We start from the raw sequence: 12,631 nt of genomic DNA, 5'->3' as shown, positions 1-12,631 counted from the left end.
AAAATGAAGCGATTAATATAGAACATATTATCAGGGAAGGTTCAGAGATGTAAAGAGCAACAGAACAGGGTGAGGATGGGCCTCTCTAATGAGCTGACTTTGTGAGCAAAGACCTGTGTGTCCTGAGAAAATAGGCCCTGGGGATGCTGAGAGAGAGCCTCCCACACAGAGGGAACAGCAGGTGCAAGGGCCTTGAGGCAGGTATTTGGTTTGGAGAAGGGAAACATTGCTGTCACCTGCACTACTCCTGAAGTGCTTCCTGCGAGCAAGGCTCTGACTATGCCCAGATTGGGGCACACATGCAGGTTGAAGCCTGCAGGTCCAGGGACCGCTAGACTCTAGCCCCTTCACTCTCCCAGGTTTCAGCTGCTGCAAGGATGAGCCTTAAAGAAGGCATTAGCAGCTCAAGTAAGCTCCCCCAGGTTCCCTGCACATCCAGGTGACAGGCAGTTTGCTTGGATCAGGCTTGATATGTGAAAGCCTTCTTGGTCTGAGTGGGGTTATGGGGAGCTGCCCTGGTATTCCTGGAAATCCAGCCTGCCGGTGCAAGGCAACTGGGCAAGCAAGGACTTGTTCCAGGGAGGCCCTCCAAGCCAGGGCTGGTCTTCTCCTTCCAGGCCACACTTGCCCCTGCCAATGAGGACCACTGGGCCAAGCACCTCAGCTTTTGAAGTGACCCCCGCCCCCCCAACTGGCGGCTGAGCCTTTGTGAGGAAGTCCCCTACTCTCTGAGCTGAAGCATCTTCATCTGTAAAGCTGTCAAAAGACTCCTGGTCTTGCAGGGTTAAGTCAGACTCAAATGAGAATGGGCATGTGGAAAGCCCTTGGTGAATTTAACAGTCCTATACTCGGCTTGGTTTTCACTGGGAAAATGACCAGGACCCAAATTGGGGCCCTGGACTCTGTATTCTGCCCTCTCCCTTTGACTAGGCTGCCACCTAAGGGCTGGATGCCCATGTAGGCCTGCCACCCTGTCCTTTCCTTTTGCTTTTCTTGTGGCCGCGTTTTCATAGCTCTGTGCATTTCACTTTAAGGAGCTATTCCAGGCCCATTAACTCAGTGCTTCTGAGACTTACCCTATCCATGAATCACCTGAGGATCTTATTAACGTGAACCCTCTGGTTCAGTAGGCCTGGGGTGGTGCCTGAGATCCTGCATTCCCAAAGAGCTCTCCTGTGTTAAAAAAACAATTATTCACTGACACTTGTTAAAGATGGTAAGAAAGACTTTATTTAAGGGGATACTATTGAGCTAGGTGTAGAGACCACTGCAATGAGGTCTTGTAAGTAAGAGAGAGAGATTGGGCTTAACTCCTAATACAACAAGGAAAAGTGGGAATTTATCGCCAAGCAGCAGGGTAGGGTCAGTGGATGGAAAATTACTGAGAAGAAATATCAGGGGTAAGGGGGTTCTGGCTCAATGAACCCAACAGGATTCTTTTTTTTTCTTTTTTTTTAATGTACCTTTATTGATTTCAGAGAGAAGAAAGGAGAGGGAGAGAGAGAGATAGAAACATCAATGATGAGTCATTGATAAGCTGCCTCCTGCACGCCCCCTGACTGGGGATGGAGCCCGCAACCCCGGCATGTGCCCTGACCGGGAATGGAACCAAGACCCCCTGGATCCTAGGTCGATGCTCAACTGCTGAGCCACGCCCGGCCGGGCAACCCAACAGGATTCTTGCTGAAGGCAGGCATCACCTGGAGTGGTAGAGGTTGAGGAATTTGGTCAGGTATGGAGAGGGATCAGATATGGAGGATGCAGGATTCTGGTTAAACTGACTTAGCAGAATTCTTGCTAATATTGGACATACAGAAACAAACATGGAAGTCCAAAAGTCAGGGCCTAGTTAAAAAACAGTTCAGGGGAGCCTGAGTAGACTGGCCAAGGGTAGAATCTTTGTCACTGGGTGACACTGATGCTGCAGGTTCAGGGACCACTGTTTTAGTAGAAGACCCGGAACCTGAAACTTAACATGTTAAAAACAGAGTCCAGTGTCTGCCCTTCCACACCCCTCCTGCCCTGATCCTCTATTCCTCATAGCAACCGTAAGCACCACCATCTTTCTCTTCCTCTCAAACGCATTTTCTAAATACCAGCTTTATTGGTGTATAATCTATATACAATAAAACACACCCATTTTAAGTGCATTTTGACAGTTGTATACACTCATGTAACCATCACCCCTATCAAGTTCTAGAACTTTCCACAACCCCCCAAATTTTCCTCATGCCCGTTTCCTGTTGAATCCCCTCACCCCAAGTCAACCTTCTCAAGGGCTTTGCCCCTACATTTTTTTCCTTTCTCTTCCTTCTCACCTCCCGTGCTGCGAGGTCTTTCCCACTGATGTGCACAGATGCTCTGATACCCCCTCCCTTGACCCAGCCCAATGCACTTTCTTGTCCAAACAGCTGGGCTGAAGTTGCCTGTCACCCTGGGGTGACTTTGAGGGCAGGGATTGAGTTTTGTGTTCTATCCTGTCATTTATGGTCAAGAAGCACTTGTTGAAGAAACGAAGGTTGATGTCCAAGGCTCCAACTTTTGTGTTGATTGTGCATTGTTAAAGGAATACATGGTTGTCAATTTGAGTGTGAACATCCAGTTGTTCCCATAGATACCTGATCATAATGATTAATTAAACCCAAAATTTTGTCTATTTTATTATCTCTCTGATATAAAAAGAAGTCCAACCTTTTATTCAGTTCACATTTTTCTTGTTTTGGAAACATTAATAGTCTTTATGGCGTTAAGAAAGGCTGCATAAGCAGACATCAGGTTTCTCCCTTGTAATGTGGCCTTTAGTGGCATTTATTCTCAAAGATCATACTAGGTAAAAATCTCCTACTATCACCATTTCTGAAATTTTATTCATTCATTCATCAAACTGGCCCTGTGGGTACTGGGGAAGGGTATACAGGTCACAGTTTAGTTGAGGAGTTGGGTAGATAACAAGTGGACTCGGAGCTCAACGTGACATACACTGGGATAGAAATCAGCCCAGGCGATGGAGGGAACACAGAATGGGGAGTAGATATCCCAGAGGAGTCAGTGAGGGCTCCACAGCTGGACTTTGTGTTTCGATTTGAAGGATGAATAGGAGTTCACAAAGTGAGAGGTACGGGGGGCGTGTAGGTAGAAGAAGCAGTGAGCAAAGGCATAATTATAATAGCAAATATTTCTTAGATGTGTACTATATGCCAGGCGTGCTTCCCAGGGCTTTGTCTGTGCTTTGGCCCTCACTATAACCCCATGAGGTAGGAATATTTACCCTCATCTTACAGATGTGGCAGTTTAGGGAAAGTGAATTTAAACAACTTGTGCAAATTCATGTGTCCCAGAACTTGTAACTGGCATTGTCAAGACGTGGCCCCAAGCAGTCTGACTCCAGAGCTGAGTTCCTGACCACTGTCCTACACTACATGGGTGATGCTGGAAGATGCCATTTTGGGGGGAGCCGGTAAGTAGGGGGTGGGGACATAAATGGAGTTTTTCAGAGACAAGGAAGGTCTTTCAGACTTCTGATGTGTCTTTAATGCCAGACTGATGAATCTGGTTGTCTCCATGTAGACAATGGGGAGTCACTTAAGGGTTTAGAATGGGGAGAAATGAGATCAATTTGCATTATGGATGATTGCCCAGGCAGCAGCATGGCATATGGATTAGAGGGGCAAAGGCCATGGGCAGCGGGTCTAGGAGGAGAGGATGAGGGTTGATCCCAAGCATTATTAAGGGGAATGGGGAGGAGGGGCCAGCTGGAAGCACAGTAAATGGACCACTAAGTGGGTAAGGTTCTCCAAGTGCCCAGCAGCCAAATGAAGCCACACACTGTGTTTAGTTTCCTCCTTTCCTGTGGATTGACTTTGGGTGGAGGTCAGGCTGGCCTGAGGAGGACACTCTCCCTAGTAAGGCCACTGGACAGAGCCCAAGGTCACAGCCAAGCAGGCTTTTCTATTCTAGGGCAGCCCCCAGCTCTTGAATGGGCACCACTTACCCTAAGTGGTAGTCCAGGGGCTTCCCAGGGAATCCCACCCTCTTTTCAAAACAGAATGTCCTGTGCAGAGGCTCTCACACTTTGGTTGGTGTAATCTGTAATCGGGCAGTTGTTTAAAGTGAGGAAACCTAGGTCCCAGGCTTAGAGATCCTGCTGTAGTGCCTGAGCCTGGGGCTGGGCCAGGTGTTTGTAACATGGCCTCCAAGGCCTTACATCAGCCAAGGCCTCCCTTGCAGGCTGGGGGTCGGGAGGGCCTCTCTGGATGTGAAAGATGGTGTTGACCAACACTTGCACCTTCCTGGTGCTGGCAGAGGAACCTGTCTGTCCCCAACAGCGGTCAGAAGGTCCAGAGAAAGACAGCCACCCTCCTCCCTCATTACTGTCTGGGGGAGGCTTGAGAGCCAAAATCAGGTTGGGTGGAGGGACTGGGAACTTGTCTTGAAACTGATTTTACATGTTCCTCTTACTTAGGGCATAGGTTTTTGGGGGTCTTGGTAGGATTATGGATGCCCACACTGCCACTCACTGCTGTGAATCCTTGGCTTGTTCTTCCTCACTCCAGCCAGGGAGGAAATGACTCACTTGTCTTCTGCAGTTATCATAATGATACAGTAAGAAATATACAGTCTTTGGTTTCTGTCCCTGGTACGTGATGCAGGGCTTCTAACACCTTTGGAATTTCCTGAGTGGTAGATGAGATAGGATCATCTTTTGTTATTCATAACAAGGTCCTTTCAACAAATTATTGAACCCAAGGAGGGGGTCATGAGAACCCCTGCCTTTGTAGCCCAGTCGGACAGAAGTGTAGGTACCCTGAGCACCCAGTGCTTATAGGTGACATCTGAAGTGGGGGAAGTTTTGTGGGGCTGAGCCTTTAACCTGTGGGGTCTGCCCTAACTCCAGGGAGTTAGTGTCAGAATTGAATTGAATTGTAAGACACCCAGTTGGTGTCCAGGAAGTCAAAGAACTGGTTGGTATAGGAGAAACACACACACACACACACACACACACACACACACACACACACACACACACACACTCTCTTGGTGTCAGGGTTGTAGGTAAAAATCGTTTACAATCATCACCATCTGTCTTGCTCTCTGAGCTCTGATCTTCCCAGGACATGAGATGGATGGTTCACCTGCATGCCCAGGCCCAGCTGGGGCCTGGCATGGGAGCGCTCTGCGAAAGCCCAAGGAGTAAGAAAATGAATGGAGGCCCCCATCTCCCCAGAAAGAGAGAAGAAAAAGCTGTTCGAACTGTCAGAAATGTGACAGAATCAAAAAGACGTGGAGTCAGCTACATACACGTGAAACACAATTCATGCTTCTCCTTACGCTGTAGTACTATGAAAAAAATAGTAATCTTCTCATCAAAATGGAAGATGAAAGCTAACACCACCACGTGCACGGCGGCAGAACCCATCAATTATGCCCTTTCTCTCGGCAAAGACTCTGCCCGCTCACTCAAGTCAACCCCGAGTTCATGTTGACAAGTGCAGAGCTTTGTGTTCACGGGAAGACAAATGTCTTACTCTCCTTCAATTATTGGGTATATTGGTCATGGTCAGCTATGGTTTCTTTCTTGGTAAGTGCGATTATTGGAAAAAGATGTAAAAATCAAAGTCTGTGTTCATATTTCTAAGTGTTCAGCTCAGGCAATCTAAAAATCATGCGTATAGTTGAAATGCGGCCCCAATGAGTACTCTGAGTACAGGACAGTCTGACCCTGAGTGTATTGACCTTTGCTTAGGAATACCAATAATATATGTTTGTTTCTTATACTTTAATGATAGAGTCAAAATGGTGGGATCCAGTGCTTCAAGTTCTTTATCACCAAAAATTAATTTCTATACAAATGATGGCAATATATAGAAAATAATACAGTTTCAAGCTAGAAGACCACACAGTTTGAAATTTGTGATGGATAAGCTAAATTGTATTTTTAACATAGGAGAAGTTTAAGACAAATCTGGAAATGTTGAGGATTCCTGATGTTTGGATTTACAAGGGTAGGAAATGAGTGATAGAGCTTGTGCTTACGCATGCCAATGTTTGTCAACAAAATACACCTGCAGAGGAAAATCATTCATATAGCACAAGGAGTTTCTGTTTGGGGGAAAAAAAGAAAAATTTCTGTAAAAATTCTGAAAGCACAAAAGACATAAAATGCATCTGAAATCATTGCAATCGGGGGGCAGAGAACATTGATTTCTTGGTGAAACTGTCACTAACAAGTTATTATCTGCTCACTCATAACAGCTTGAGGAAACTAGAACATACCTGAAATTCAGAGTTAAACATATTTTATTCCTTGGAAAACAGTGTTTATCATTAAAAAGTCATGACAAGTATATTTCACCTGTGAATAAAGGCAATTCGGAGGGAGTTGCTGGAAGAGATAAAGCAAGGTATTCTAACTTAGGAATCTGTTGATGCCTAGAGAGGTTAGCAAATTTAAAATGAAATCACCATACAAATAAAATCTGAAATGTTACAGGGCATGCCAGATTAAATTAATGTTTCCTGATTCGATAGCATGTGACAAGGCCACTAGTTGGGCAGTGAAAGAACCACAGTAAGTTTAGGTAAGAAACACTCCAATCACTACCTCAATTATAGAGATTCATAGCTTTTGCTACTACTGAAAAGATGATTAAGATCAGCTTCTATATGTTCATAAAGACATCTGCAGCAAATCAGAGTGGGGTTCGTAGCGCAGGTGGTCAAATCCACAACCGAAGGCTTGACAAACGGAGGGAACATTTGGCCACACAGCAGATGAAGAGCCAAAGCTGTTTAGGCATATTACTGTGCCCATTGGGTGGACTTTGTGATGCTGAGGCCTCTGCAGGAAAATGAAAACACCGCGAAGTGCTTTCACTGGGTTCAATTCTTTGTTCTATGCTATCCATTCATCTGTGAAAAGACTGGCGATTACCCAAAACACATGTAGCAGGAGTCGTGAAGCAACACGCAGGACGCCGGGTAGCTTGCCGAAGTCACATTGGGTCGTACATCACCAGGCTTTATCTGCTGTGAATGAGTGGCTTCCAGAGATTATTGAAACTTCGGAAGCAGCATTTAACGATTGTCAGACACACAGGTGGCCCATGAATCGAGGATTCCTGTACACGTGCTAAATGTTACAGGAGTTTTTTTCCTGATGAGCTTCAAAGTGAAACCATAGACATATTTTCATTGCGTTCAAAAGTAAAAGCAATCTTCACTGTTTATCATTTCAGAGAAATGATGACTATTTGAAAACCATTGGGTGGACAGTAAAGGAAACTTGCCAAAAGCTAATCTCCGGGGTTCAAAGTGAAAACAAAGCAAAACAAAACCCCTTCCCTTCAGAGAAGAAAAATTCTGGTGTGGGGCAGGGTGTATTTGTGTGTGTGTAGCGGGGGAGAGATCATGGAAATTCAGATAGTGAATTTTTCTCTACTTTGTCAGAACAGTATCCAACAATATTCAACCCATAAATGTTTGGTTACTGTATTACTAAATTTAAAGGCATGCTTTTCAGCAAATGATTACAGGAAAATAAATTATATTTTAAATAACTGTTTAAATGCAGTTAACCAGACATATGGGATTCATTTGCAGACCTGATGTAAGAAAGACCCTAGAACTTGAGTCTCACCAGAGCTGCACAGAGCTCAGCCCGTGCCATAATGGCTGGTCTGGGCTGGGGGTCAACAGCATCACCCAGTTATGCCTGCATCTCGGCTCTGCACTTGGCCCTTGCTTGACCAAATCCTGTGGCAGGTGAGGAGGCTCATTTTCACCCCTGTGTTAGTGCTGGTAGCTGACATTGAGGACAGCTGGACAGGGGCTGGTACCAAAACAAGGGAAATAAAAGAGCTCTATGGTGCCTTGGAGGACTTTCTGGAACTATCTGAGAGGTAGGTGGGCTTTATGAATTCCATCTTACCTTTGGGAAGCCGTAGAGTGAGCTGGGATTAGAACTTATGGGGGGGCCCATTTTTCTTATTTTACCCTTTAAACCTTAACTCTTAGTTCCTCGGACTGACTGCCCCAGTTTCAAGTGAATGAGGTGTGGTTGTAGGAATAATAGAACAGAAATCACTGTGTTATTTTGTGAAAATGTTTACAGGTTATAAATAAATAAATAAATAAATAAATAAATAAATAAGTTAACTATTTGGAAACTAGTTAACTGGAGACATCTTGCTGACGTCTCGCTTAGGTCCACTGGTGGAGAGGATAGTTATCACTGTGTGCAAGTTACTGGTCATTCTCTGCCTGTCAAACACAAATCTTACTGAATGAATGAATGAATGAATGAATGAATGAATGAATGAATGGACAAATGGGTGAGTCTCCAGAATGGCTATAGGCAGGCAGAAAGGACTGGTGAGCTTGAGATCAAAGAGCCTAGGCCCAGGAGGAGAGTCAGGGCGGCAAGGCAGGACTGGCCCAGCCTCCTTTCCACAGACTCAGTATTTTGGATGATTCCTTTGACAATGCCGCATTGAGCTCCAACTAGTGGCTGCCCTTGGATGGGACAGAGCAGGTTTGGGGAGTTGAAAGGAGGACTCAGCAAGACTTATCATCTGAGGAATACCCACTTTTCCATTTGCAGTGCCTGTTTGCATGCCCTTGGCAAGTAGTTCCTGTCACTCTACATTGCCACCACCTCCAGCTGTGTCCTCTCCCAGAAGCCACGCGCTGGGCCTGAGGGTGCTCTGATGACATGGGAAGCCCTGATGTGCCCTCTGTCCTGCTGTAGCTTTGCCCCATGACCTCTGGAGCCTCAGCCCCACCATGTGGCATGTGACCTGCCAAGGCCTCTGCTGGATGGTATTAACTCACATCTGTTCTTCCTAGCTCCCTAGGGTGGGACCGGCAGCCAGGCCCCAGAGACTTCCCTCCCTCTGAGGGAGACTGCATTAGTCAGGGCTATCCAGAGAAACAGAACCAATAGGACACATGTATAAAGAAATAAAAAGAGATTTATTATAGGAATTGGCTCATGTGATTGTGGAGGCTGAGAAGTCCCACGATCTGCTGTCTGCCAGCTGGAGGCCCAGGAGAGCCATGGTATAGTTCCAGTATGAGCCCAAAGGCCTGAGAACCAGGAGAACTGATAGTGTAAGTTCTAGTCCCAGCCTGAAGGCCTGAGAACCACGAGAGTCAGTGGTATAAGCCCAAGTCTGAGTGCTTGAGAAGATCAATGTCCCAGCTCAAGCAGTCAGAGAGAGAGCCAGTTCTCTCCTGCCTTTTTCTTTTCTTCAGTCCCTCAGCAGATTGGATGAGGCCCACCTACGTTAGGGAGGGCAAGTTGCTTTACTCGGTCTACTGATCAAATGCTAATCTCATCTAGAAACGCCCTCACAGACACACCCAGAAATAATGTTAGCCAAATATCTGGGTACCCCATATCCCAGCTGGGTTCACACATAAAATTAAGCATCATAGAGATGGTGGACCTTAGCACTGGAGCTGCAGGCTTGTAGGCCAGTCCTGGTAGGTTTCAGTGTGGAAACCTATAGTCTGCTGAGGGCTCAGAGAGAGGAAGTAGTGTGGGGGGTGAGCTCTAACTGTGCACCTTGTCAGCTGGATGGGGACCCTAGACTTTTCTGAGCTTCAGTTTCTTTAACTCCAAAATGGGAATAAAATAATACTCTCCTGGTGGGTAAGAGTTAGTCTCAAGTGAGATGACAGACAGAAAACCACTTTGTAAACTACAGCGCAAATGGGAGACTATACTCTCAACAATCCCAACTTAGTTCCTAACTTCTGACATGCTTCTCTTCCTGGGGCTTTCATTTCCCTTTCTTGCATAAGGTTACCAGATAAAATACAGACTTAAAGAATATTTTAGTATAAGTATATCCTAAACATGGCCCTGTACATACTTATACTCAAAAATATGTGGTTTATCTAAAATTCAAATTTAACTGCGTGTCTGTATTTTTATTTTCTAAATCTGACAATTGTATCCCTGCAAGAAGCCCAAGGTGAGTGCAGGCCTTATCTCAGGTAACTTTCATCACACCCTCAGGTGACTGGGAGAGGACAGGTTTATTTACATCCATTATTCCTGTCTCGGGTGGAGAGAAACCACAGGGCTCCAGGGACTGATCAGCTCACCCAGAGAGTAAGGCAGGAAGGAGGGCTGGGCCCCACTCCAATCCAGCCCCAGCTCCTCCTGACCAGCCAGCTGCAAGGAGGGTGGGCTTGGGGGCTGCTTTTCTCAGAGGTAAGGACAGCCTCCTCCTCTAGATGATTAGTAAAAACAATTTTTCCTGCCATGCATGTTGAAGTATTTAGGGGGAAGTATGTTGTTGTCTGCAATTGCATAAGAAAATTAAAGGTGGATTTATGGATGGATGGAGGAAGGGAGGGATAGATGGATATGTGATAAAGTATAATAAAATGTTAGTGGTAGAACCTAGGAAGAGGTGTATACATATATATATGCGTTCCCTATGACACCATTTCAACTTTGCTGTATGTTTGAAATTGTTTATAATAAAATATTAGGGAAAATGTAACTAAATAAAATGAATTTTTAAAATCCACTCATTATAGAAAAAGTGGAAAATACAGAAAAATGAACTCCCAAATCTCCAATCTCACAAGCCAGCAATATTTTCTTGGATTTCCTTCCTGCCTTTTTCTATGCATTTTTTGTTTGTTATGGTTATTTTATAAAATTGGGACCAGTCTATTTTTCGCCACTATAAATAAAGCTCTGGAACACCCTTGGGCAGAAATCTTGTCACTCATCCCCCCCCCCCCCCCCCCCCCCCCCCCGAGCATTTCTCTGGCTGTATCTTCCATTAAATAATCATCATCACCCTTCCTTGCAGACATTTTCATGTCTTTCCTGGGCTCCTTCTTGGGCCACCTTTGGAGGTAAAAGATTAACTCACTAAGGCAGAGTCTCCCCCAGCCAAACAGGGCACTGGAGCCCAGGAAGGGACAGAGCAGCACCCAGGTGACCCACAGGGAGTTAGTGCTGGGGACTGTGGCACAGCTGCTCTCTCTCCCCTGGAGTGGGAGCAGGAGCAGTCAGATGTCTGGAGGCCTGTGTAGCTACAGGGCTTAGAGGACATCCTCTGGAGTGGATGGGATATCCAGAAATAGGGTTGTCATCAGCAAAGAGCAGTAAGGTGGGAGAGATCTTTTAAATTTGTTTTTATAGTTGAGCGTGTCCTTTAAATTCCATTTCTGCCCACTAGTATTGCCATTTCCTGATATCTAGAAGATGTTTCTGTCTTGTTTCTCTATCTCTATCTCTATGTTAAACCTGGAGTTTAAAAATCAAACCGCTGCCTCCATGCTGGGCACAAACAGAAAGGAAAAGTGGTGGAGGATCTTAGAAGCCCAATATTCCTTTTGCTCTCTGCCTTTTCAGGAAGGTGAAGTCCTGGAGGTCAAGGCACCTGGGCTGGAGCCCCCGCTCAACCGGCTGCTCTGGGTGACCTTGGGCACATCCGTTCTCCCCTCTCGGCCTCAGTTTTCCCATCTGTGAAGCAAAGGGAATGCTTTCTATTTCTGCGGGAGGTGAGACAGGGCACACGCAGGTGTGTGGCACGGGGCCAGACATGGGAGGCCCTTCGCGTGATGACGGGCTTGGCCCCCTTCTCCCCCGGCCTCCTCGGGGAGGTCACGTTGACTTGCAGACTTGGCTTCGCTCCACCGCGCACGGCTCTCCTCCCTGGAGCCCGAGTGGAATGTTTTCTCTCCCCTCCTCCTCGCTGCTCTTCCTGTGCACTGTCGACGGGACTCCTCCAGTGTCCGAGGGCTCCCCGGGGACGGCCGAGCCCTCTCCCGCCTGGCTCCTGCCCCGCAGCCTATCAGGCTGTTTCCAATTTGGACGCCATGCATCTTGCCCCTTCAGATCACAGCCGCCTCTTTGATGGAACTAATGATGATCTAGGACTCCGGGGCCCCGGACCTCCCCAAACTGAGATAAATCCTGCCTCTGTGCAGACAAGGGGCCTCCAGCTCAGCATCTGATCCCACTCGTCCAGGCTGGACTGGGAGGGGAGGCGTCTTTGGGAGCCCCCTCCTGAAGGGCAGCGAGGGCCACAGCTGGAACCAGGGAGACAGGAAGAGAGGGGTTTCTCTCAGGCTCTGGAGAGGGCCCCACAACTCACTGGGGGGAGTTGGCAGGCTGCGGAAGGGCCGGCAGGGCACGCCTTATCCCAGCAAGACTCGCGGGCACAAGCTGGAGCAAGCGGCAATCACTTAGGCCGGCCCGGTTATCAGGCTCAGTGCCACAAACAGTCCCTGACAGTATCCGTGCACTGCTGGGGACACAGGGAGGAATGAGACCTTCTTCCTATTCCTAGGAGTTCAGGAGTGAGGGAGAGGGATGGACAAAGAGACAACCCCAATACCATGTGCTGGAGTAGCCACGGTGGAAGCCTGGGAGCTGTGAGAGCATGACAGAGAGCACCTGACCCAGCCTGGGTAGCCTGGAAAGCTTCCTGGAGGGGGTAGCCCTGATCTGGGACTTGTGCAGGTCCTACACCGGGCAGATGATATGCTTTGCCCACAGAGAATTAAAAATAGAAAGGATACTAAGCCCTAAGTCATAAAACTTATATGCCCCAAAATGAAGAACTCTTTCTAGATTTTCTTATTGGAAATTTGGATAAGC

Source organism: Miniopterus natalensis, chromosome 3 (assembly GCF_054644295.1).
Source record: "Miniopterus natalensis isolate mMinNat1 chromosome 3, mMinNat1.hap1, whole genome shotgun sequence".
Lineage (NCBI taxonomy): Eukaryota > Metazoa > Chordata > Mammalia > Chiroptera > Miniopteridae > Miniopterus > Miniopterus natalensis.
Note: the sequence above shows the minus strand (reverse complement) of the source record.